Source organism: Lissotriton vulgaris, chromosome 7, assembly GCF_964263255.1.
Source record: "Lissotriton vulgaris chromosome 7, aLisVul1.2, whole genome shotgun sequence".
NCBI classification, from domain to species: domain Eukaryota; kingdom Metazoa; phylum Chordata; class Amphibia; order Caudata; family Salamandridae; genus Lissotriton; species Lissotriton vulgaris.
Genome location: NC_141695.1, coordinates 1,051,579,047 through 1,051,603,357, shown reverse-complemented (window position 1 = coordinate 1,051,603,357; position 24,311 = coordinate 1,051,579,047). Strand labels below are relative to the sequence as shown.

Here is a 24,311-nt window from a genome sequence, read left to right as displayed (position 1 = left end):
GCTCAGTGCAGGAAAGTAAAATATCGGAATAACAGACATTTTTTCAAAATCAGTTCCAACACTTTCACTTTGTCAAATACTTTAAGTGGAGGAGTTTCTAGTGTAAGTGCTTTATCGTCATGCATCCAAACTAACAACTATTCAAACCAGCTTATTATTTTGCCCGGATATGAAAATGTGATGCTCTAATTTGACAAAATACGTTAGTTTTCCCTAAAAATGTGCAAGGCGCTTGTGGACAGCCAGGTTGTGTGTTCCTGTAATGTTGAGTGGTGTTTGGACGATTGCACACCATCGAATTCATTTGTTTGGTGGTCTGTATTGAAGTATTGTGCCAATAGACGTGCAAGCCAGTCTTGGGTTAGTGTGATGGGCACCTACAGGGAAAGCACAGAATAAAAATGTTTTCTAAATTGACCATCAATTAAGTGATTGTAGACTAATTCCTCACCGAAGAAAATGTGTGCATGCAACCACAGAGCTGGTGAAATGAGTAGCAACAACTAATGTTATCCAAGTCGTTACACAAAGCTAGACATTTGATTTTGTGAATAAAGTTGCTACTTTTCCTCACATTTTCCCTTACACAAAATGTAAATATAACAGGCAATTGTGGTGAAAAAAGTAAAGATGTCTCTTTCTGGCCATCAGTGGCTTGTTGTTTAGTTTGCACATCTACACAATAGTGTTTTGTGAATGTGTGTGGTGCAGACCATGTAGCTGCTTTGCATACATCTTGGGGAATGTTCCCTAAAATTGCCATTGAAGCCCCTATTTTCCTTTTAGATTGGGCTTTAGGAGGAATAAATAACGTACCGTTAAGCTTTGTGGTAACAGATTTGTATGCATTTAACAATCCACCTAGCTATCCCAGATTTATATATGGGTTTACCTTTATGTTGTGGTGAAAAAGACACAAAAAGTTGTTTAGTTTTACGAAAAGTTTGTGACCTTTCAATGTAGTAAAGCAATGCTCTTTTGACATCCAAGGTGTGAAGAGCTCTTTCTGCGACTGTTTGTGGCTCCGAGAAAAATACAGGCAGCTCAACAGACTGATTCAGATGGAAGGGTGAAATGACTTTTGGAAGGAATTTAGAATTAGTACGTAGAACCACTTTATTATGATGCCTTTGCAGAAAGGGTTCTTGAGTGGTAAATGCTTGTAGTTTACTAACTCTTCTGAGAGAAGTAATAGCTACTAGGAAAGCTACTTTCCAAGTTTGGAATTGCAATTCACATTTACGTAACGGTTCAAAGGGGGGTCCCATTAACCGTGTGAGAACAATGTATAAGTTCCACACTGGTGAAGGTGGTGTTCTGGGAGGGATTATTCTTTTGAGTCCTTCCATGAAAGCCTTTATGGCAGGTATTCTGAAAAGAGATAGATGTTGTCTATTTTGTAAGTATGCTGCAATGGCAGCAAGGTGCAGTCTGATGGACGTGTACGCTAAATTACACTTTTGAAGGGAAATAGTTATCCTATGATGTGTTGAATAGACACATCTAAAGGATTGATGTGGTTGTTTTGACAGTATATTACAAACCGTTTCCGCTTAGCTGCATAACATGCTCTAGTAGTGGGACATCTAGCTTCTTTAATAACGTTCATACAGTCTGGAGGGAGGTTAAGGTAACCAAACTATGACTTCAGGAGCCAGATCGCAAGGTTGAGCTGCGCTGGGTCCAGGTGTCTGATCGCTCCATGGTTCTGTGTTAATAGGTGTGGAGATAGGCTTAGTTTCTGGTGTGGTACTACAGAAAGTTGCAGCAGCGTGGTGTACCAAGTTGGCGCAACTAGAATAAATGTTCGGGAATGTTGCTGTAGTTTGCGTACCACTAACGGAAGTAGTGGGAGAGGAGGAAAAGCGTACGCATATTTTCCGGACCAGTTCATCCATATCGCATTGCCTCTGGACAGTGGGTGTGGATATGTGGCGGCGAAGTTTGGGCATTTTGCGTTTTCGTGGGTGACGAAGAGGTCCATCTGAGGTTGTCCTCATAGTTGAAAGAACGGTTGAAGAACTTGCGGGTTAAGTTCCCACTCGTGGATCAGCTGTGTCTGTCGACTTAGCAGATCTGCCATGGTGTTTTGTACTCCTGGAACATGTTGGGCTAAGAGGAAGATCTTTAGTGGTATAGTCCATCTCCATATCTGCTGCGCTAACAGAGAGCTACAGAGAGTATGTGCCTCTTGTTTGTTTATGTAATACATTGCCGTCATATTGTCCGTGCAGACTAAGACAGCTTTGACTGACACATGCTTTTGGAACGCTTTCAGGGCTAGAAATACAGCTAGTAAGTCCAAGTGGTTGATGTGGAGTAACCTTTGTTGCAGTGTCCACCTGCCTTGCATGGTGTGATGCAGTAGGTGAGCTCCCCAGCCGGAGAGCGATGCGTCCACGGTTATGACTATTTGAGGAACTGGCTCTAGAAACGGTCTGCCTTTTGAAAGGTTTTTGGTGTTCCACCATTGAAGACAACGAGGAGTCTGACTGTCTACCAACACTAGGTCTGTTAATTGACCGTGAGCCTGGTTCCATTGTCGTGCTAAGCACTCTTGAAGTGGACGCATTTGTAGTCTTGTGTGAGGTACTATGAATATGCAAGATGCCATCATTCCTATGAGCTGCATGAACACTCGAGCTGGAAGCAAGTGTTGCAGTTTGAATTTTGTTAGGAGAGTTTAAACACTTGTTATCCTGGCTGGAGAGGGATACGCTAGTGTTAATTGGGTGTTTATTATAGCGCCTAGATATTGTTGTACATGTGACCGTTGCAGATGTGACTTGGTGTGATTTACTGTGAATCCCAAGTCGTGGAGCACTTGAATTGTGGCGTGAGTGTGTTGTACACACTGGCTGTGTGAGCTGGCTTTTATGAGCCAGTCGTCTAGATATGGGAAGAAGAGAATATGCTGTCTTCTTAAGTGTGCTGCAACTACTGCTAGGCATTTGGTAAACACCCTTGGTGCTGTTGTGACTCCGAATGAGAGTACTTTGAATTGGTAGTGCTGACCGTCTAGTACAAATCTGAGATATTTTCTGTGCGCTGTGTGGATAGGAATGTGGAAGTAGGCGTCCTTGAGATCCCGAGTGACAAGGAAGCCGTCTTGTAAAAGGAGCGGAAGGACCTGTTGGAGTGTGACCATATGAAAATGGTCTGACTGTATGTACAGGTTTAGGGGTCCGAGGTCTAGGACAGGCCTTAGAGATCCGTCCTTTGGGATTAGGAAATACAGGGAGTATACTCCTTTGTTTTGCTGAAGCATTGGAACTATTTCTATTGCATTTTTCTGCAGGAGGGATAGAACCTCCTGTCTGAGCAGTATCAGATGTTCTTGTGACATTGGACGCTGTCTGGGTGGTATGTTTGGGGGGTAGATGTTAGTTCAAGACAGTAACCTGACTGAATTATTTGTAGCACTCACCTGTCTGATGTGATGTTTTCCCAGGCTGGTAGGTATTGTTGTAGTCTTCCCCAGACAGGAGTGGAATGGGGCGGGGGAAGGGGAGGGAAGTCATTGGGCAGGGGTGGAGGCAGAGCGGGAGTTGTTGTTCTTACCTCTGCCCTTATTGTTGTTACCTCTGTAACCACCCCTTTGGAAGCCCCTACAGTAGGTGGATTGTGTAGGGGCTTTATAAGAGGTAGAGGGTGTGTCTGAAGAGTATCCCCTGGTGGCGCCTCTGTAAGATGAGCTGCGAAATGACCGTTTGGGAGCCTGCGACTGCAAGGCTCCCATAGATTTGGCTGTATCTGTATCCTTTTTCATCTTTTCAAGGGATACAGCTACATTAGGTCCGAATAAGTGTTGCTTATCAAAGGGCTGGTTAAGTATAGCACTTTGGACTTCAGGTTTGAATCCTGAAATGCATAGCCATGCATGTCTACGCAACAAGACACTGGTATTAACTGCTCTGGAGGCAGTGTCTGCTGCCTCTAGTGCACAACGAATAGAAGTGTTTGCAATATTTTTCCCTTCTTGGATGAGCTCATTTGCTCTGTCTTTATATCTATCAGGGAGGTGTTGCATTAATGATTCTAATTCATCGTATTGTGCCCTGTCATATCTTGCCAATAATGCTTGTGTATTGGCAATACGCCACATGTTTGCTGCTTGAGACACAGTTCTTTTCCCTGATGCGTGAAGGAGCTTAGACTATCTGGTGGGGGAGCTTCACCTGATGTTTGTGAATTTGCTCTTTTGCGTGCATTGGAAACCACAAGTGAGTCTAGTGGCACTGGGCCTTTAATATATGCTGGGTCTGATGGGGCAGCTTTATATTTTTTCTCTATTCGTGGGTTAATGACCTGAGTTCTAACTGGGTCTTTGAAGACTTCAGGAGCATGCTTAACCTCTTCCATGCTCATGACGAGCTCAGCTCGTAATGAAGCACGGTTGAGCTGCACTCACGACGAGCTGAGCTCGTCATGACCGTTAGAACGTTCACAAGCAGGGATAATTTCCCCGCTGTGCTGAACGTCCCATAACGGGTGTGGCTGTGACGAGCTCAGCTCGTCATGAGTGCAGCTGCACTGTGCCTCATGACGAGCTGAGCTCGTCACAAGCACATCGGCGCTGCGCGCTGCCCCCCTCTCCCCGCACAGCGGGGGCGGGAAACACCCTGCAGCGAAGGGTTTAATCACTCTTTTAAGCATGGGTAAAATGGATGATGACCTTTGTGCATTATCAAAGGTAGCCATAAGGAAGTCTTCATTTACAGGGTCTGTATGCATGTCTACCCCATGATACTGCGCAGCTCTGTGTATCAACTGATTGAAACCCATAGTGTCTTCTGGTGGGAAAGGCCTAGAGGGGTATATGTCGTCCTGAGGGACATTTGGGACGTCTGGGGTGTTAAAATCATCCCACGGGTCAGGTGAGCCTGGAGGAATAGATGGATCATTTGGATTACCCCCTATATCATCAGAGCTATTATCCCGGTTGTCATCATCTGGTATGATAGAGGATGTAGGGGAATGTGTTGGTAGGGGAACAGGTGGTGATGGCATCGGTGGAGGAGAAGGGGAAGAAACTCTTTTAGGAGAGGTAGCCATGTCCTCCTTTTTTGGATGAGGAGCCGGCGCCGGTGTATCCAGTGGTCGGTTTTTTAGGCTAAAGTTAGTTGACCAGTGATTGGATCTTACACCAGATTCTTTTGTGCAGGGTCTGGGCGAAATAAGTTCTCTGCAGGAGGCCGATCTTTTGGTGCTGAGGGAGGTTTCGGCACCGAAGTGGCTTCTTTTGGTTTTTTTGCAATGTCTTTAACAGGAGAAGCAGAAGTCTTTCGGCTCAGATGGTTTTTTAGGCTCCGATGATTTTCTCGGTTCCGGTGCATTTTTCAGATCCAATAGTTTTTTCGGTTCCAGTGGTCTTTTTGAATCCGAAACATGTTTGCTTGGTTCTGACCTGGGTTTCGTTGCCGAGGGACTAGCGGTATGCTTCGGCGCCGATGGTGTGGATGCTGGGGTTGTCTTTTTCGGTGCCTGTAGGTGTGCGCCGGCACCGTGGTGAGGCCGACTCGAGCCCAAGTCGCCAGAAACCTAAGCTAGCTTCTTAGCTGGGCCCGAAGGTGGGGCAGTAAAAGCAGTGTGTCTGTGTGCACCCGAGGGCGAAGGTGTGACCGGAGCCTTCTTTGGATGTGTCGAGGAAGGGTCGGGGTCGACGGTCTTACTTACGACCCACTGTACTGGAGAGATGTCCTCTACTTCGGAATCTTCTGCCTCAGAGTTGCTGTCGATGCCATGTTGTTCTGGGACGGCGAGGCCCTCTTCGAAGATGTCGCCTGGAATTGGAGCTGAAGATTGAGCCATCGTTCTCTTAGCTCTTCAGTCCCGGATCGTCGTCTTGGAGCGGAAAGAGGCACAAGTGGAACAGTCTCTGGCCTCGTGCTCCGGGGAGAGGCAAAGGCTACACACTTCATGAAGGTCGGTGTGGGGAAACTTCGACCCACATTGAGGACAATTTTTAAATGGCGTCCTTTCCATGAGCTGGAGTCGAGGCCTAGTTAGGCCCTTAGGCCGTCGTCAACCGGAATCGAAATGTTCGATGTTGAAGAGTAGCGCCGACTGGAAAAGCGTTCAAAACTAATTCCTGGAATCTGGTGAGGATTGCGTGCCGAAGGAAATCGGTTCCAACACGGAGCGCTGGAAACACATCCGAGACCGGTGGCGGAAAAAAACAATCTGGGGATGGAGCCGATGCCCATGCGCAGTATGATCCAAAGGAGGAGTCACCTATCCTGTGACTTCCAAAGACTTTTCTATAACAAAAACGAACTGCAAACATCCGGGCCCAACACTAGGTGGCCATCTATGCACGGTGTGTAATCTGCAGCTCATATGCCTCAAACTATATGTCACGTTAGTGAGGAGCTCAGCACATGCAGAATGGGGGTAAATGAGCTCCACTTTGAGTATTTTGATTAGCTACCGAGAGGCAGCCTGCTGCAGGCTCAGAGCATACACAAGGCTGTTGGTTAGGTCACTAATGAGTGAGAGAGTTGCTTTTAGCTGCTAAGTGGAACATACTTGACATGAGGACAGAAAGAGGAAATTCAAGGCTCTGGATAGTTTAAAGGATTAAGGTATATTCACTCCCAAGGCGAGAACCACAGAATTGATTTTTGTGTCGCATAAAAATTGACATCTCTCAGATGAAATCACAAGAGATGTCTTGACTAGAGAAAAGAGTGATTTGCAAACAAGACTAAGACTCTCTTGGCAAGCACTGGGAGACCTAGCACTGCCAACCAATTGTCCATGTTAAGGTAAGAGTACAGATGCAAGCACTGAAGACAAAGATGCGTCATTATTAAAGACAGCACCTTCGTAACTACTCGGGGAACATAACTCAGGCTGTAGGGAAGAAATCTGTCTCGACCGGACATCTTGGATATCAGCAGCAATACTCATCCTCGATTGATCTATGGAAGTGCACACCCGAGATTTACAGACATGATCCTTAATCCCACCTGCCTGAATATTAGCTTATATCCCTACATGAAAGGTGTCCACCAAGAAAATAATAGTTTATGTTTTAACGATCTTACATGTGCATGAAAGCATGGCCATTGGGGATGCCCATTCAATTTCTTTCAGTGGAACTAGGTCTTCAAATTCCAGAAGAACCATATTTCGATTTCTTTTGCTAATGACCTATTACCTTGAGGGAAAGGTTTTTGTAAAAAGAGGGGAGGTACAATTTTATTCACAAAGATTCTTTAAAAACACATAGGGAATTCAAAGAAGGAGCATAGAACCCCTGAGTCCCGCCGCCGGAATCTTCGAGCCCTGTTGACACCAATCGGACAGGGAGTTATTTTAAACTACTTGAAATCAACCATCGCTTGGAACACAAGCAAAAGGGCTGTCCATGCCACTTACTATCCCCATATCAGGTGGACTATATCTTGATGTCCCAATATAAATACGCATCACAGAGGCCATTATTTTAATTTCCGGTCGGCGGGTCAAAACGTACTTCAACTTGTAAAACAAGGAAATAATTGAAAAATATTTTAAATTGAACACTCGAAATGAAGCAAACATATCAATAACCACAGAATCTCCATTGGTATCAACCATTACAATAGAATATCCTCATCTACCATCCAAAGAAAGGATTCTAGATATACTGACAAACAAGACTGCTACGTCGAATCGCACTAAAACTATTCGTGCTCTTAAAATATTAACCGTGGCTGCTCCAGAAGAAGGCGCTGGTTCGCCGAAACGCGCGTAGAGATTAATTTAGCCACATTTTTCTCATTATATTGTTTGTGTATTTTATGTAAACCTCATTTGTTGAATTAATTGCTTCTTTTTAATGATGGTGTTATATATTCCTGATATATTAAGTTATATGTGTTAAATATAATTTGTGAATGTATATTTTTTCCCTATGTGTTTTTAAAGAATCTTTGTGAATAAAATTGTACCTCCCCTCTTTTTACAAAAACCTTTGTTTCAAGCTCAGTTCATTTCAACCAACTAATTTGCTGTGTTGCCTAGATTGATACATATCAATTGATTTGCCTTTCCCTGGTCTAGGAACTCTATTTCCATGCACTCAGGGGGTCCTTGATAAATATTCACGTCTATTACCTTGAGGGTGCATGTAGAAAGAAATTAAAGCACAATCCGTGATTCCCAGTCATCATGATTTAGTGATGGAAAAAGGATGTCAATTTTCCTACTGTGAATGAATGCTCCAATATGTTCATTGTAGCACCATGCATCCCAAATGAGAATTCGGGCAGAAGTCTTGGAGGGCTAGGAAAATGTTGCATAACAGTAAGGAAAATGCTACTTACCAGTATGCATCTGTTCTTGGCATGTAGAGCTGCAGATTGCTACACTTCGCATTAGATCGCCACCTGGTGTTGGGCTCGGATGATTGCATGATGTTGTCGCCTTGGAAGAAGTCTTTTTAGTCACGAGATAGGTGACTCCTCCCTTGGATGATAGTGCGCCTGGGCATCGGCTCCATCCTTAGATTGTTTTTCGCCTTGAGGGGAAATGATGGAGTTAGTAGAAGTAAAGAAAAAGGGTGTCCATGCGTGTGCATCTAAGTAAGATGAAACTGGAACAGATACAGGTCCCGGGGAGGCGGGAGGGCGTGTAGCAATCTGCAGCTCTACATGCCAAGAACAGATGCATACTGGTACGTAGCCTTTTCCATTCGAGGCATATGAGCTGCAGATACTACACTTAGCATCGATTGTGCAGCAGTGTCACCTCTAGCGGTGGTCACCTGTATCCGTTGCAGTAGTTTGTAAGAGAGTTTTTAGAACAGCTTGGCCTACTGCAGCTGGCTGCTTGGCTTGCACATCAACACAGTAGTGTTTAGTGAAGGTGTGTGTTGTAGACCATGTTGCTGCTTTACAGATGTCTTCTAGGGGGATGTTCCCTAAGAAAGCCATAGAGGATCCTAGTTTGCGTGTGGAGTGCGCTCTAGGAGGAACTGTTATTGTACATTTTGCTTTTTGATAGGCCATTTGTATACATTTTACAATCCACCTTGCAATTCCAGCTTTAGAGATGGGGTTGCCTTTATGTGGTGGAGAGAAAGATACAAACAATTGCTTTGTTTTAGGAAAAGATTTGGTCCTATCTATATAATAGAGAAGAGCTCTTAACGTCTAGTGTGTTTAGAGCTCTTTCTGCTACAGAGTCAGGCTTTTGGAAAAACACAGGTAACTCTACAGATTGGTTTAAATGAAAAGGAGTAATAACTTTTGGAAGGACTTTTGGATTAGTTCTTAAAACCACTTTGTTACGATGTAGTTGTAAAAATGGTTCTTGTATTGTGAAAGCTTGTATCTCACTTACTCTTCCGAGAGGTAATAGCAATAAGGAAAGCTGTTTTCCACGTGAGGAATTGCAGTTCACATTTATGTAAAGGCTCAAAAGGGGGTCCCATGAGTCTTGTAAGAACAACGTTTAGGTTCCACACTGGAGAAGGTGGCAACCTGGGTGGGATGATACTTTTCAATCCTTCCATAAATGCTTTAATTGCAGGTACTCGGAAAAGAGAAAGATGTTGTCTATTTGGTAAATATGCTTCAATTGCTGCAAGGTGCAGGCGTATGGTTGAATATGCCAAGTTACATCTTTGTAAATGTAAAAGGCAGCAAATGATATTCTGGATGGAAACATCCAGGGGATCAATTTGGTTATTGTTGCAATAAATGGCAAATCGCTTCCATAGCTATCATCCATCGAGAACACCTCCACTGCAAAACCCACGACGCACAGATTACCGACGCAGAAAGTCTGCATTTTACCGTTACACTCAACCCAACCATTTCTCTAACAGGACTCCTTGTTTACCGCCCCCCTGGCCTCCCAGGCCCCTTCGCCTGCTCTCTTCTAGACCTAATCACAACTCAGGCCCACTCCCTATCAAACTATATGATAGTTGGGGACCTGAACATCCACCTAGAAGATCCGGCCGACTCGGTAGCCAATGATCTGATTCAAGACCTAGCGGCTTTTGACATCCACCTATTAAACTCCGGAGCCACCCACATCAAGGGCCACCTATTAGACCCTGTGTTTACCAGCTCGCCCTCGATGCTAGCGAAGGAGGCCCTTCCCCTCCCTTGGACAGACCACTTCCTTGTCCCCTTCCAATTACCTGGAACCTTCAGGAAAAACCGAATACCCCCCACCTTCAGTAAGGACAGGACCTGGTCCAGACTCCCCACGGAAGAATGGGCTAAGACCCTTGAAAAAAACATCCCTGCTCACGCTGGAGATCCAACCACGGCAGACAGAAGATTCAGGGACTGGATTACCGCCTCCCTAGACTTAGTACTCCCACTCAGAAATAGGGAAGACAAAAACGGCAAACATGGCTCAGCACCATGGTATTCCGCAGATCTCAGAACACTTCGCAAAAACTGCAAAAAAGCCGAACGACTCTGGCGAAAAAATTGGCAACATGCCAACAAAGAAGCCTACCAGTCTACGGTCAAACTCTACAAAGAGGCCATTAAATCAGCCAAAGCTTCATACTATGATACGCGAATACAAGAAGCATCTAATTCAGCCCGAGAATCCTTTTTAATCGTTAAGGAGCTGATCAAGGTCCCCATCACTTCCCCCTCCAACACCCCTAAAGTTGACAGAAGTAATGAGCTAGCGAACTTCAACGATAAAATCACCCGCATCCTGGCCTCCCTCCCACCCCCCAGCTCCCCCAGCCTCACGGAAAGCCTTACACCCCTCGACCAGACTGAAAGCATCCGTCGCCCCACGCTTCAGACATTCCGACCTGTCACCCCCCTAGAGGTCGAGCGAACCCTAACAAAAATGAAAAGTGGATCACCCTCGGACCCAGCACCAATCAGGTTCCTCAAGACCGTAGCCTCAGTAATCGTACCTACCATCACGGATCTCATCAACTGCTCGTTCGCTCACGGAACTGTTCCCGATAGCTGGAAGAGTGCTGTGGTTAAAGCACTCTTAAAAAAACCTCAGCTAGATCCATCGGACCTGTCCAACTACAGACCAATATCTCTACTCCCTGGCATCAGCAAAGTCACTGAGAAACTGGTAAACATCCAACTATCCCAGTTCCTTGAAACTAATAACCTGCTTCGACAATCCCAAACCGGATTTCGCCCGGGCCATGGAACGGACACCGCACTCCTCGCAGTCATTGAAGAGGCAAGGGGCTTACTGGATTCAGGAGGATCAGTGGCAGTGATCCTCCTGGATCTAAGTGCAGCCTTTGACACGGTCAACCACCGTGTCCTTCTGCATAGACTGGCGGATGCAGGACTTACTGGGACAGCAATCAAATGGATCGAATCCTTTCTTACAGGACGCACTTTCCAAGTGTGGGAAGATAATCATCACTCATCCACCCTCCCACTCACCAGCGGCGTCCCCCAGGGCTCTTCCCTGAGCCCGACGCTTTTTAATGTCTATATGGCCCCCCTCGAGGACGTGGTAACACCATTTAACATAAAAATGGTGAGCTACGCTGACGACACCCAACTAGTCGTCTCCTTGTCCCAGTTGATTGACCATCCTGAAAATCTGACTAACTGCCTCATAGGTATCCACAACTGGATGAATGACTCATCACTAAAATTGAATGGGACAAAGACAGAAGTGATGCTACTTGGCAAGCAATGGACGACTATCCCTCCTACACTATGGCCCGATGTGTTCGGAGAAATTCCCCCCCCAAAACGCGAAATCAAGACACTCGGGGTGTGGCTTGAACCACAGCTCACGATGAAAACCCAAGCAACCAAAACCTCGGGCACATGCTTTGGGCTCATGCGCATGACCCGTAAAATCCTGCCCTTACTTCCACCTATGTCCAGGAAGCTCCTCATCCAGGGACTAGTGCTGTCCCGCCTGGACTACAGCAACCTGGTCTACTTGGGAGCCCCCGAGTCTACTATCACGAAACTCCAGCGGACACAGAACGCGGCAGCACGCATGCTTACCAACACTCCCTCCAGAACGTCCGCCAAGCCAGCCCTCAGAGCCCTGCACTGGCTCCCCGTGCGCCAAAGGGTGCACTTTAAAGCAATGTGTACAACACACAAGCTTTACAACGGATCTGGTCCAGCGATTCTCAGTAAAATGATTACACCTTACACAGCAACCAGATCCCTACGATCTCAAAATGAGAACTTAGTCAGCACCCCCAGATTCAAAAGAACCCGCACAGGAGGTCGACAATTCTACGTTCAAGCGGCTAAGGGCTGAAACGCACTCCCTCGCTCCCTCAGACTAGAATCCAACTACCTGGCTTTTCGCAAAAAACTTAAGACCCATTTGTTTCCTAAATAACACCCTTCTGTCGCTCTCCCCCCTCTCTCCCCCTCATCAGGATTTCAAGTTACATAGCGCGGGGATGCCCTTGGGTCACCAGGCGCTTTAGAAATCGCTAAAATAAAAAATAAAATTAGCAGCATAACAAGCTCTGGTAGTAGGTCTCCTGGAGTCTTTAATGATGTTCATACAGTCTGGTGGTAGGTTAAGATAACCAAACTCTAAGACCTCAGGAGCCAGATCGTCAAATTCAGTTGATTTGGGTCTGGATGTCGGATGTCTCCATGCTTCTGTGTTAGCAAGGATGGAGTAAGTCGTAACTTTTGGTGTGGAACTAGAGAGAGTTCTAGCAGCGTGGTGAACCATGGTTGGCGTGCCCATGTGGGAGCTACCAGGATTAATTTGACAGACTGTTGTCTGAGCTTGCGTACTATTAATGGTATTAGTGGTATTGGCGGAAAAGCGTACGCAAATCTGCCTGACCAGTTCATCCATATCGCATTGCCCTTGGACAGAGGGTGTGGAAACCTGGCGGCGAAGGTTGGGCGTTTTGCGTTTTTGTGTGTGGCGAACAGATCTATGTCTGGATGACCCCACTTGTGGAAGAATGGTTGAAGAACTTGCGGATGTAGTTCCCATTCGTGACTTTGTTGTGTCTGCCGACTCAACAGATCTGCTATCAGATTGTGAACTCATGGAAGGTGCTCTGCCAACAGATATATGTTTTGTGGAATGGCCCATCTCCAAATGTTCGGTGCGAGCTGGGACAGTTGTAGAGAGTGTCCCCCCCCCCCCCCCTGTTTTTGTATATAATACATGGCTGTCATGTTGTCCGTCTGGATTAAGACCGCTTTGTTTTGTACTTGTACTTGGAATGTTTTGAGTGCTAAGAATATTGCTTGCAGCTCTAGATGGTTGATACGGAACAATTTGTGTTGACTGGTCCATTGTCCTGGAGTTGTATGATGTAGGAGATGGGCTCCCCATCCTGAGAGATGCGTCTGCTGTGAGCACTAGTTGTGGAACAGGTTCGAGGAACGGCCGCCCTTTTGTCAAGTTTTTGGTGTTCCACCACTGCAGAGAGCGATGTGTGCGGCTGTCTACCAACACCAGGTCTGTTAGTAGACCTTGAGCCTGGTTCCACTTTTGTGCTAGACATTCCTGTAACGGACGCATCTGCAGTCTTGCATATGGTACAATAAAGATGCAAGATGCCATCATGCCTATTAGTCTCATGAACACTCTGGCATGCAGAGATTGTTGGTGTTGAAAGGCTGTGACTAAGGCTTGAATGCTCTGTACAATTGCTGGACTGGGATATTCTAGAGCTGTAGACATGTTTATTGTAGCCCCTAGATACTGATGTATATGAGAGGGTAGCAGGTGCGACTTGGTGTAGTTGATTGTGAACCCTAAGTCGTGCAATGTTTGAATTGTCTGATGTGTGTGTTGGACACACTGATTGAATGACTTGGCTTTTATGAGCCAATCGTCTAGATAAGGGAAGACATGTATTTGTTGTCTCCTGAGATGTGCTGCTACTACTGCTAGGCACTTTGTGAATATCCGTGGTGCCGTTGTCACTCCGAATGGAAGGACTTTGAACTGGTAATGTTGTCCTTCCAGTACAAACCTTAGATACTTTCTGTGAGCAGGATGTATAGGAATGTGGAAGTAGGCGTCCTTTAGGTCTAGTGTTGTAAGGAAATCGCCTTGTTGCAGCAGTGGGAGCACTTGTGTTAAGGTGGTCATATGAAAATGATCTGATTGTATGTAATGATTGAGGGGCCTGAGGTTGATAATTGGTCTTAGTGTCCCGTCCTTTTTAGGAATGAGAAAATACAGCGAGTAAACCCCTGTTCCTTGTTCTTGTAAAGGAACTATTTATATTGCGTCCTTTTATAGAAGTGACAGAACTTCTTGTTTGAGCAGAGTAAGGTGTTTTGTAGACATCGGACGCTGCCTGCGTGGTATGTGGATAATCTGCTTTACCCACTTGTCTGTTGTGATGGAATTCCAGACATGCAGGAATTGCGTTAATCTGCCCCCCACAGGAGTGGAATGCTGTTGGGGGGAGCAGAGGGAAGTCACTGTTTTGTGGTGGAAGAGGTTTGATTATTGTTGTTACCCTGACCTCTTCCTTTGTTGTTATTCCCTCTATATCCTCCTCTAAAATATCCCTTGTTAGAGGATGTTTGTGTGTTAGATTTGAAGGATGTTTTATTATCTGCACCAGTTTGTTTGGAGCCTCCTCTGTAGAAGGAGCGACAAAAATAACTTTTAGCCTGTGTGGACTGTGAAGCCCCCATGGATTTGGCAGTGTCTGTATCCTACTTCATCTTTTCAAGTGGTGTGTCTACTTCTGGCCCAAACAATTGGTTTTGATTAAATGGTTGATTTAAAATGGTAGTTTGCACTTCCTGTTTAAATCCTGAAATGCGTAGCCACGCATGTCTCCTAAGTACGACAATAGTATTTACAGCTCTAGATGCAGTGTCGGCTACATCTAGTACGCACTTGATTGAGGCATTAGAAATTAGCTTGCCTTCTTGTATAAGGTCGTGTGCCTGTGTTTTATATTGGTCAGGTAGATGTTCTAGTAGTTTCTCTAACTGATCATAATGAGCCCTATCATATCGTGAAAGGAGGGCTTGTGTGATAGCTATGCGCCATATGTTGGTAGCTTGCACAGCTATTATTTTGCCTGAAGCATCTATTACCTTGGATTCTTTATCAGGTGGGGTTGCCTCACCTGAAGTTTGTGAGTTTGCCCTTTTCCTAGCATTTGACACAACTAGTGAATCTAATGGTAGTTGTCCTTTAATGTAGGCTAGAGCTGCAGGTCTATATTTTTACTCAATTCTAGGGTTTAGGATCCTAGTACGTAGAGGGTCTTTAAATATCTCTGGAGCATGTTTGATGACCCCTTTAATCATGGGAAGAATTTGAACAGACCTTTGGGATTGTTCGAATGTGTCTAACGGAAAATCTCCCTCTGCCTCATCAGAATGCATAGTGACCCAATGGTAAATGGCAGCTCTGTTCAACAGGTGACCAAAACCAATGGTATCTTATGGGGGAGAAGGTTTTGATGGGTATGATTGTGGGTCAGGAATATCTGGCACATCCTGTGGGTTTGGGTACTCCCAGTCTATCATCTATAGGGTATGGGAAAGGCTCATCTGTATCGTTCCCTCTCCCTAAACTATACTCATCATTTTGAGGAGAGTGTGAAGATAAAGGAGGAGAATGTGGAGCAGATCTCTTGTGAATTGTTAAGAGGAACAGGGGATGAAGGAGAAGGAAGTATAGGAGAAGGGTGCATAGGAGATGTGGCAGAGTCCTTTTTCTTCGGGAACGAGCAGAACCTCCTCGTGGAAGATATCCACCAGTTCCGGAGTTGATCTCTGCATGTCGTGTCGACGGGCCCTCCGATCTCGGATGGTTTTCTTGGATCGAAAGGACGCGCACGCTGTACAGCTGGATTCGTCGTGTTCTGGCGATAACCACAGGTTGAAGACCTCGTGGTGGTCACTGTGTGGAAACTTTGCTCCACACCCGGGGCATCTCTTGAATGGCGTCCTTTCCATGAGGTGTAGGCCTCACGGCGTGGATAGGCCCAACGGCCTGCGTCGACGACCGGAATCTAGCTGATGGAGTCGAAACGATGTTAGTCGATATCGAAAGTAGTTTGATAAGTTTTTAGTACGTTTGTTGCGCTTCGAAGTGCTTGAAAAGTCTATTTCTAGGCGGAGCGGAAAACTTTCATCCGAACCCAGCGGCGGAAAAAAATCTAAGGATGGAGCCGATGCCCATGCGCACTATCTCGTGACTACAAAGACTTCTGCCAAAATGAAGACAACATGCAATCATCCGAGCCCAACACCAGGTGGCGATCTAATGCTAAGTGTAGTATCTGCAGCTCATATGCCTCGAACACATTAGTTTTCAGCTTGTGTCAAAATCTACAATTTTTACTGGATGGCAGCTGCATCTCTATAGCTATCCAACTTTGAAATCTTTAAAAACGTGCAATAGCTTGCAAGTCTCCAGCTTTTGAGGTGATGTGAGAAAGTGCCTCTTTTGATACGATCAGCCCCCACTTTTTGCCTGGTTTTAATGTTGTTTCAATTATAGTGCACTGGTTCATTGCCAACCAGGTCCACTGTGCCATTGCTTCTTCCCTAAACATATCCCCAATTGGTACTTCTGCCCAGTTTAAGTCCCTAGTGAATGGTACCATGGATACCTAGGGCCTGGGAGCTGAAGAGGTTCCCTTGGAACTCCCCTCATTAGAACTATGCCACTGCCCCTGCAGCCTGCATTCCCCTGTGGGAGTATAAACAACAAAGTCGACATGGCTCCGGACCGGGTGACATGCCACCCAGCACTGCCTATAGGTATGGTTAAGTCACCCCTATAGCAGGCCTCACAGCCCTAAGGCAGGGTGCACTATACCACAGGTGAGGGCATATCTGTATGAGTAAATATGCCCCTACCGTACTTCAGTCCATTCTTAATTATTGTAAGTGCTAGGGAAGCCATAAGGAGTATGTGGGCTAGAAACTCAACAACTCAAGTCCTCCAACGTCGTGAAAGCTTCACTGAAAATAGGAGTGTTTGGTACCATACAGGTCCTTGTAATAAATCCACACTGATGCCATTGTGAGATTTATTAAAGCATGTACTCAGAAGTCACTTCAGAAATCCCCCCTAAAAACCTACTGAGACCGATGTGGACACTGCCTGGCTTTAGGCAGCCTGCCACACACTGACATATTTCTGGATCCCTGGGTAGAGATCCTCTGCTCTCTGGAACTAGAAATAATGCACATCCTGGGCAGAGGTGTCACATCTCCTCCCCCAGTATGGGTCAGTGCCCGAAGGAGAAGCTTCAAAGGCCTGCCACCTTTGTAATGTGGCCCCCGATCTCTGCTGCTAGCAGCAGATGGCAGCCCAGGTTTACACCCTCACTTTGGGAGGGAAAATCTAGGAGAATAGGAGGGGTGTCCACCTCTTCCAACGCCACCCTTAAGGTGGGGGAGGCGAGGTGAAGCACATCTTTCAGTCCCCGCCATCTTGATGATGGGGGGGACCCCTCCAATCAGGGCTAGGTTTATGCCTCTTCCCACAGGAGGGTGGCATAACAGAGGATGAACTCACCCCAGGTAAGGCCCTTTCTGCTCCTCCCCTAACTTGAGTATTTAGGAGGCTCCCCTAAACTTGGAAAATTAGATCTGTGATGGCCCAAGAAAAAAGAGGACATCCCTTCCTTGGCCCAGCCCTACCGGCCTGTATCCTGCTTCGACAAACCTGTGATTTGTCTTGCAGCCAGCGACCATTGAAAGCCCTGAAAGACTGCTCCCTCTGTAAAAGACCCCAATCTCCCATGGTCAGCAGACCTGTCCAGAAGAAATCTACTCCAAGGGGTCCGGATCAAGCTGAAACTGACTCCAGCCCACGCAGCACCAGACGTCCATAGCCGGAGTCTGAGTGACTCACCTGTCCAGTAAAGTCACCCGAGCAATCCTGACCTTGAATTCAGCGTTGGCTGACCTCTCCTGGCATCCATGAGGGCACCTGCAGTGTGAATCCAGTGGCTCCTTGACCGCAACTGGCTCCGGTAAGAAGACTCTGGTGTCGAAAGGCACTCCTGCAACCAAAGCACCTAGGCCTTGGTGAGATGACCCAATGGTGCCCCTACAACCTCCCACACCTCTACTTACCTCTGCTGTCATTGGTCTTCCTCCTGCAACCTCTGGTGCCATGCCTGCTGCCTTTTTGTTGAATGCAAAAACCACAGTTGATGGACAGAATGCAGAACAATGTCATACATTCACCCCAGTACAGAGATCTGGGCCTAAATCCATCGTTTTTTTGCACTCCACACCACCCCAGTTCAGACATGGCCATATGCAAATCAGTCTGACCCTGTGCTTCATGGGAACAGTCCAGCCCGAACTGCCAAGCCATGCCTTCCCTGGACCGGAAACAAGCCTTTTTGTTGAAAGCAGAATCCTCATTAAAAAGCAATTGGTGCCCGAAGCTGAATTTGCACCCTGCACCCCCTGTTTCGCTGGTGGTGTATGTTTGGTGCAGCTCTGTTGCCCCCGTGCATGTCCTAACCCCAAAAGCTTGGCCCCTGCAACCGATTTACTTACCTGCAACGCATTGTGCTGAACCCCGATTTTCACCTCTGCAACCGGCCTTCCCTGTGCCGCTTGTGATGCGGTTTTGGTACTCACCTGACCCTTGCGGACTTTTGGACCCAAAGACTGGAAATACAAGTGCTTTACTTACCCGTTTAACCACAATATTGTTTTCCCCATAGGATAACATTTAACTGCTCAGAAATTGTTTTAAGTGCAGATTTTTCAAACTGAAAAGTATTTTTCATTAAAAACGTACTTACCTTATTGCGAAGATCTTGTTCTTAAAATAAAGTACAAAGTATACTTACTGAAATTGGTCTGGATCTCCTTCCTGAGTCACATGTCCATTATTGATCACGGTTGTGCAATAAATGTCTTACACTCCTCTGTGTTAGGCCTCAGGTTCCTCACCCACACTACCACTAATAGAGCACTTTTGGTTTTACGTTAAGCCCTGTACACTTTTGGCGAACCCCTGCCCTAGTGGCATACAATATACTAAAGTGCTCAAGGACTTCATTTTCACCACACCAGTCCTGCAATTTTCTCATCAGTCAATGGAGAAAACATGGTGAAACAGAAGTTCCATGACTTAATGCACAAGTTACTACTTGTGTAACGATATATCCGTAAGAGACATTAGTTAGTGATAGATTCCTTACCTTCGAATATCCCCAGGCGTCCGACTGGATCCGGATAATTTTGCGTAGCAATACCCCTGCGCGCCGGCAGGCGTCGTCCGCGGCTCTGCGTCCGTCGTCGGCGTCGCTAGCGCCGGAATGACGTCGTCGGAGTACATAGACGCCGCCCATGCGCGCTGACGTCAGATCTGATACACAGCTTTTCCGCGCCAGATACGCAAAGCCATGATAGAACCAACACTGGTGCCATGAAACTAGGACCCTGAAAGGGAATGACCTTAACCCTAGATATCGGTTCGCAGAACAGGGAGGATGGGTGGGTCGGTAAGGAATCTATCACTAATGTCTCTTACAGATATATCGTTACACAAGTAGAAACTTGTACATCTGAAAGAGACACGTTAGTGATAGATTCCTTACCTTAGAATAGATACCCCAGCAATACCAGCCCCGGTGGTGGGTCTGCGAACCAATATTCACACCAGAAAGTCATGGAGGACGGAACGGCCAAAGGTGCCATCCCTCCGGACTTGGCTGTCCAGGCAATAGTGTCTTGCAAACATGTGCAGCAAGGCCCACGTAGCTGCCTGGCACATGTCCTGCAAGGGCACTCCTCAGCCCAGGGCAGTTGTCGCCGTGGCCCGAGTGGAATGAGCCCTAAGTCCAACAGGGGGTTCCTTCTTAGCCAAGGAGTAACACGCCTGGATACACAAGATGATCCACCGCGAGATGGTCCGCTTGTGCACCGCCTTTCCCTTCTTAGCGCCCACGGAACCAACAAAGAGTTGGTCATCCACCCGGAACTGGCCTGTGCGATCCAGATAGTAAGAGCGCACGTTTTGGGTCCTGGCGGTGGAGCCTCTCTTCCTCTTTCGAGGGATGCGGAGGCGGAAAGAAGGTGGGCAAAGTAATAGACTGCCCGATGTGGAAGGCCGTGACAACCTTGGGCAGGAAAGAAGGTCTTGTCCGCAACACAACCTTGTCCGGATGAACAGAGAGGAAAGGAGGTGTAGGAGAAAGAGCCTGGAGCTCACTCACTCTCCTGGCAGAGGTGATGGCAACCAGGAAAGCAGTCTTCAAGGTAAGAAGTCGGAGAGGACAGTTATGGAGCGGCTCAAAGGGAGCACACATTAGGTAGGTAAGCACAAGATTCAAGTCCCACTGGGGCATCACGAAAGGGACAGGAGGAAACATGTGTGGGATGCCCTTCAAAAACCTATTTACAATCGGGGACTTGAACAAGGAAGGCTGATCAGGTAGCTTTAAGAAGGCGGAAAGGGCAGAAAGGCAGCCCTTGAGAGTGCCCAGAGCCGAGCCCTGCTGGGCAAGAGAAAGAAGGAAGAGGAGAACCTCAGAAAGGGGTGCAGAGAGTGGATCCACAGCCTTTGCTGTGCACCATGCCACAAATCTGTTCCACCTGCAGGCATATACCGACTTAGTGGAGGGACGCCTGGCTGCCAGAATGACATTACAGACTTCGGGAGGCAAGTCAAATGGCCTTAACTGTCGCCGCTCAATCTCCAAGCTCGTAGGTCGAGACTGGACAGGTTCGGGTGGAGGACCATCCCCTGCTGCTGCGACAGAAGGTCCTCCCGAAGAGGCAGACGAATCGGGGGATCGACTGACATGCTGAGTAGCTCGGGATACCAGTATCTGCATGCCCAGTCCGGAGCCACAAGGATAACCTGGGCCCGATGGCACCTGATCTTCTTCAGCACTCTGGGCAGAAGTGGTATAGGCGGAAAGGCGTACAATAGACCGCAACTCCACTCGTGATGAAAAGCGTCTCCGAGCGAGCGCCGCCTTGGAAACTTCAAAGGGCAGAACTGATGACATTGCGCGTTCTCTTCTGTGGCGAATAGATCTAACCAAGGCTCTCCCCACTGCTGAAAGAGGCCTTGCGCCACGTCAGAGTTCAGACGCCATTCGTGATCCATCATGCACCGGCGGCTGAGTTAGTCCGCCCTGGCGTTCAGTGTACCCGCCAGGTGTTGAACCACCAGGGTCACGCCCTGATGTTCCAGCCACTGCCAGAGGCGTAGAGCCTCCTGGCATAGGGTCCACGACCCCACCCGCCCTGTTTGTTGCAGTACCACATGGCGGTGGTGTTGTCCGTGAACACCTGCACTCCACTCCCCCGGACAGAGGGGAGGAATGCCTTCAGTGCAAGACGTATCGCCCGCAGCTCCAGAAGATTGATGTGGAGCCGGGACTCCGCCGGAGACCACAGGTCTCTGATCTCCGCCTCTCCCATGTGCCACCGCCCCAGCCCAGGAGGGACGCGGCCGTCACAACTAAGTGCTCCTGGTGGGGTATGGAGAGGGATCTGCCACTGACCCAATCGCGGTCCGTGAGCCACCACTGCAACTGTCTTGCACTGCCCTCCGAGATCAAGACATGGTCGGACAAGTTGCCCTGATGCTGGGCCCACTGAAACTTCAGGTCCCACTGCAGAGCCCGCATCCGCCACCGGGCGTGATGCACCAGAAAGATGCAGGAGGCCATCATCCCCAGAAGCTGCAGCGTCAACCTGACCGAGACTCGGGATAAAGGCTGAAAGATCGGAATCATAGCCTGAATATCCCGAACCCGCTGTTCGGGAGGATAAACCTAAAACTGCGCCGAGTCCAGAACCGCTCCGATGGAGAGGAGCTTCTGGGAGGGACACAGGTGCGACTTCGGCACGTTGATGGAGAACCCCAGCAGGTGCAGGAGATCGGCCGTAGTCTGGAGGTGGCTGACGACTGTCTGGGGCGAGCCCGCCTTCAACAACCAGTCGTCTAGGTAGGGGAAGACTGACACCCATAACCTGCGCAGATGGGCTGCGACCACCGCCATCACTTTCGTGAACACCCGTGAGGCGCTGGTAAGGCCGAAGGGGAGCACGGTAAACTTAATGTGCTCGTTGCCTACCGTGAACCGAAGGTAACGCCGGTGGCCGGCAGGACGGGGATGTGAAAGTAAGCGTCCTGCAAGTCCAACGCTACCATCCAGTCTCTGTGGTCCAGGGCAGCTAAGACCTGAGCCAGAGTCAGCATCTTGAACTTAATTAATTAATTAATTATGTGCTTATATAGCGCTGGAATCACTCCCGAAGGGGTACCTCCGCGCTTCGACCGCTGCGAAACCCTTCCTGGCTTCCCTGAGAGATGGTCCCTTAATGGGTATCTCCAGGGTGAGACCAGGCATCCCCGGCGGTCTGGTGGGGCCGTTAGTGAAGATGAGGCAAGCTAGTGCCCAGAGTTGCCGAGTGTGATCGCTGATCAGAGTGGGCACCGAGGCGAGAGAATTATCGAGTCCGCTGACCCTGGTCCAGAAACCTGCCGCGCCGGGAATCGAACCCTGGTCCCGGGCCGTCCTCTGCTCTCGGGTCTGCCGCCTCTAACCAGTGAGCCACACTACTTCTCCTGTCGGAGGAAGCCGTTGGATTTCCGTAGGTCCAAGATAGGGCGTAAGCCCCATTTGCCCTTCCTGGGTACCAGAAAGTAATGGGAGTAACAATCACGCCCTACTTCCGGCCCAGGAACGCGCTCGATGGCCCCCTTGGCCAAGAGGGCCGTGACTTCCTCTTGCAGAAGTTGCAAGTGATCCCCCGACTCGCGGTGGAATTGCGGTGCATGGCTGGAGGGGTCGCCTCGAAGGGGAGGGAGTAGCCCCTTCGGACGATCTGCAGCACCCACCTGTCCGATGTGACAGTGCACCAGTGGAAGAGGTGATGGCGAACCCTGCCCCCCCACTGGCGTCACATGGGCCTGAAAGCACGGACTAGGAGGGTTTGAGGCAGGTGCTGCGGGGGAAGGTGTGGACTGACCTCGCCGTGGTACCCGACCGCCGCTACAGCGGTTTCCACGGCCTCCACCGCGCTGTTGAACGTTCTGCGGCGTGTGGCTGGCGGCACGTGTGGGGGCGCCACTTCCTTGGCCACGAAAGAGCGAAAGGCACCGTCGTTGCCATCGCTCTGCCCAGTGAGTCCGTTGTATCCAGCCCACACCGGATGGAATACCGTGCTGCATCTCGACCCTCCGCAAGGGCTTGGACGAGTTTAGCCCGGGCCTCCTCCGGACATTGTGGCAGCACTTCCGCGACCGTGTCCCACAGGGTGTGGGTGTAGCGGCCCAAGAGGCATGCGGTATTGACTGACCGCAGTCCCAAACTGAGGGACGAGAACACCTTCTTCCCGAACTGTTCGTACCTCTTGGATTCCCGATCGGGCGGGGCCGTCAGGAATGTGGTCTGGGAAGTGGAGGCCTGGATGACCAGGGTCTCGGGGTGGGATGGGTGGACAAAAAGCATGGGTCAGCCGGGCGGTAGCGTCTGGCCACGTTCCTATCCACAGGCGGACCTGTGGCGGGCTTGGACCAAGTGCCCACAAGAACGTCACACAAGGCCTCATTAAATGGCAGCAGAGGCTCACTGGAGCTGGTCTGCGGTTTAAGGACCTCAGCGAGGAGGTTAGTCCTCACAGCCGCGACAGGGAGCTCAAGGTTTAGGGCCTTGGCTGCCCTTGTCAACACTACACTATAAGCAGCCCCCCTCCTACGTAGCCACAGTTGGAGGGGAGACATATCCAGTGTCTGGCGACGTGTAAATTCCACTGGCCTCCCCAAGCCCATATGTCCAGTCCTGTTGAGACTGGCAATCCCGTGCCAGAGGGTCCTCAGACCCCTCTCAATCACCCTCGCCACCCATCTCCTGTAGTTCAGGGTCAGCGGATGGGGCCAGTTCATGGAAATAGAAATCCCCAAAGGCAGTCGGTAGCGGCGCCCAGCGGCGCCGGAACCGGACCAAGGATAAGATCGGGGACGGCGCCCATAGCAGGCGCCCGGGGCGACACCCGCTGGGCCTGCGCCGGTGAGGTCGACCGGCGATGACCCAGATCCGAAAGCGGATCCAGAGAGTGCCTGCGGCGTCTGGACCGAAGTCGCCGGCGGCCGAAGCACCAGACGGCGTTGGAGCCGAAGCACCTGACCCGCTAGGCCCTCCAGCCGGGGCCGTTGGGCCCGGAGGCGCCACGGAACCCGGCTGAGGAGGGAGGGACTTCATGGCCATGAGGTACCGCTCGACATCCTCAGGCGTCGCGCCTTGCCCAGGGACCCGAAGGTGTGGGGCAGGTGGCGACGTCAGCGACTCTGTCGGAGCCGCGTGGGTGGTGTCACCCGAACCCCCAGCCTCATCGCGCGAGCGTCGGGTCGGAGGAACGATGATGTCTCTCCGACCTCTC

At 48.8% G+C, this 24,311-nt stretch overlaps 1 protein-coding gene across 1 annotated transcript in view; it reads right to left on the bottom strand.

The window, feature by feature from the left end:
• Positions 1-24,311, bottom strand: part of DDX46 (DEAD-box helicase 46) — a 970,300-nt gene that overhangs the window by 200,086 nt on the left and 745,903 nt on the right. The gene's annotated exons all lie outside the window — the stretch shown is intronic.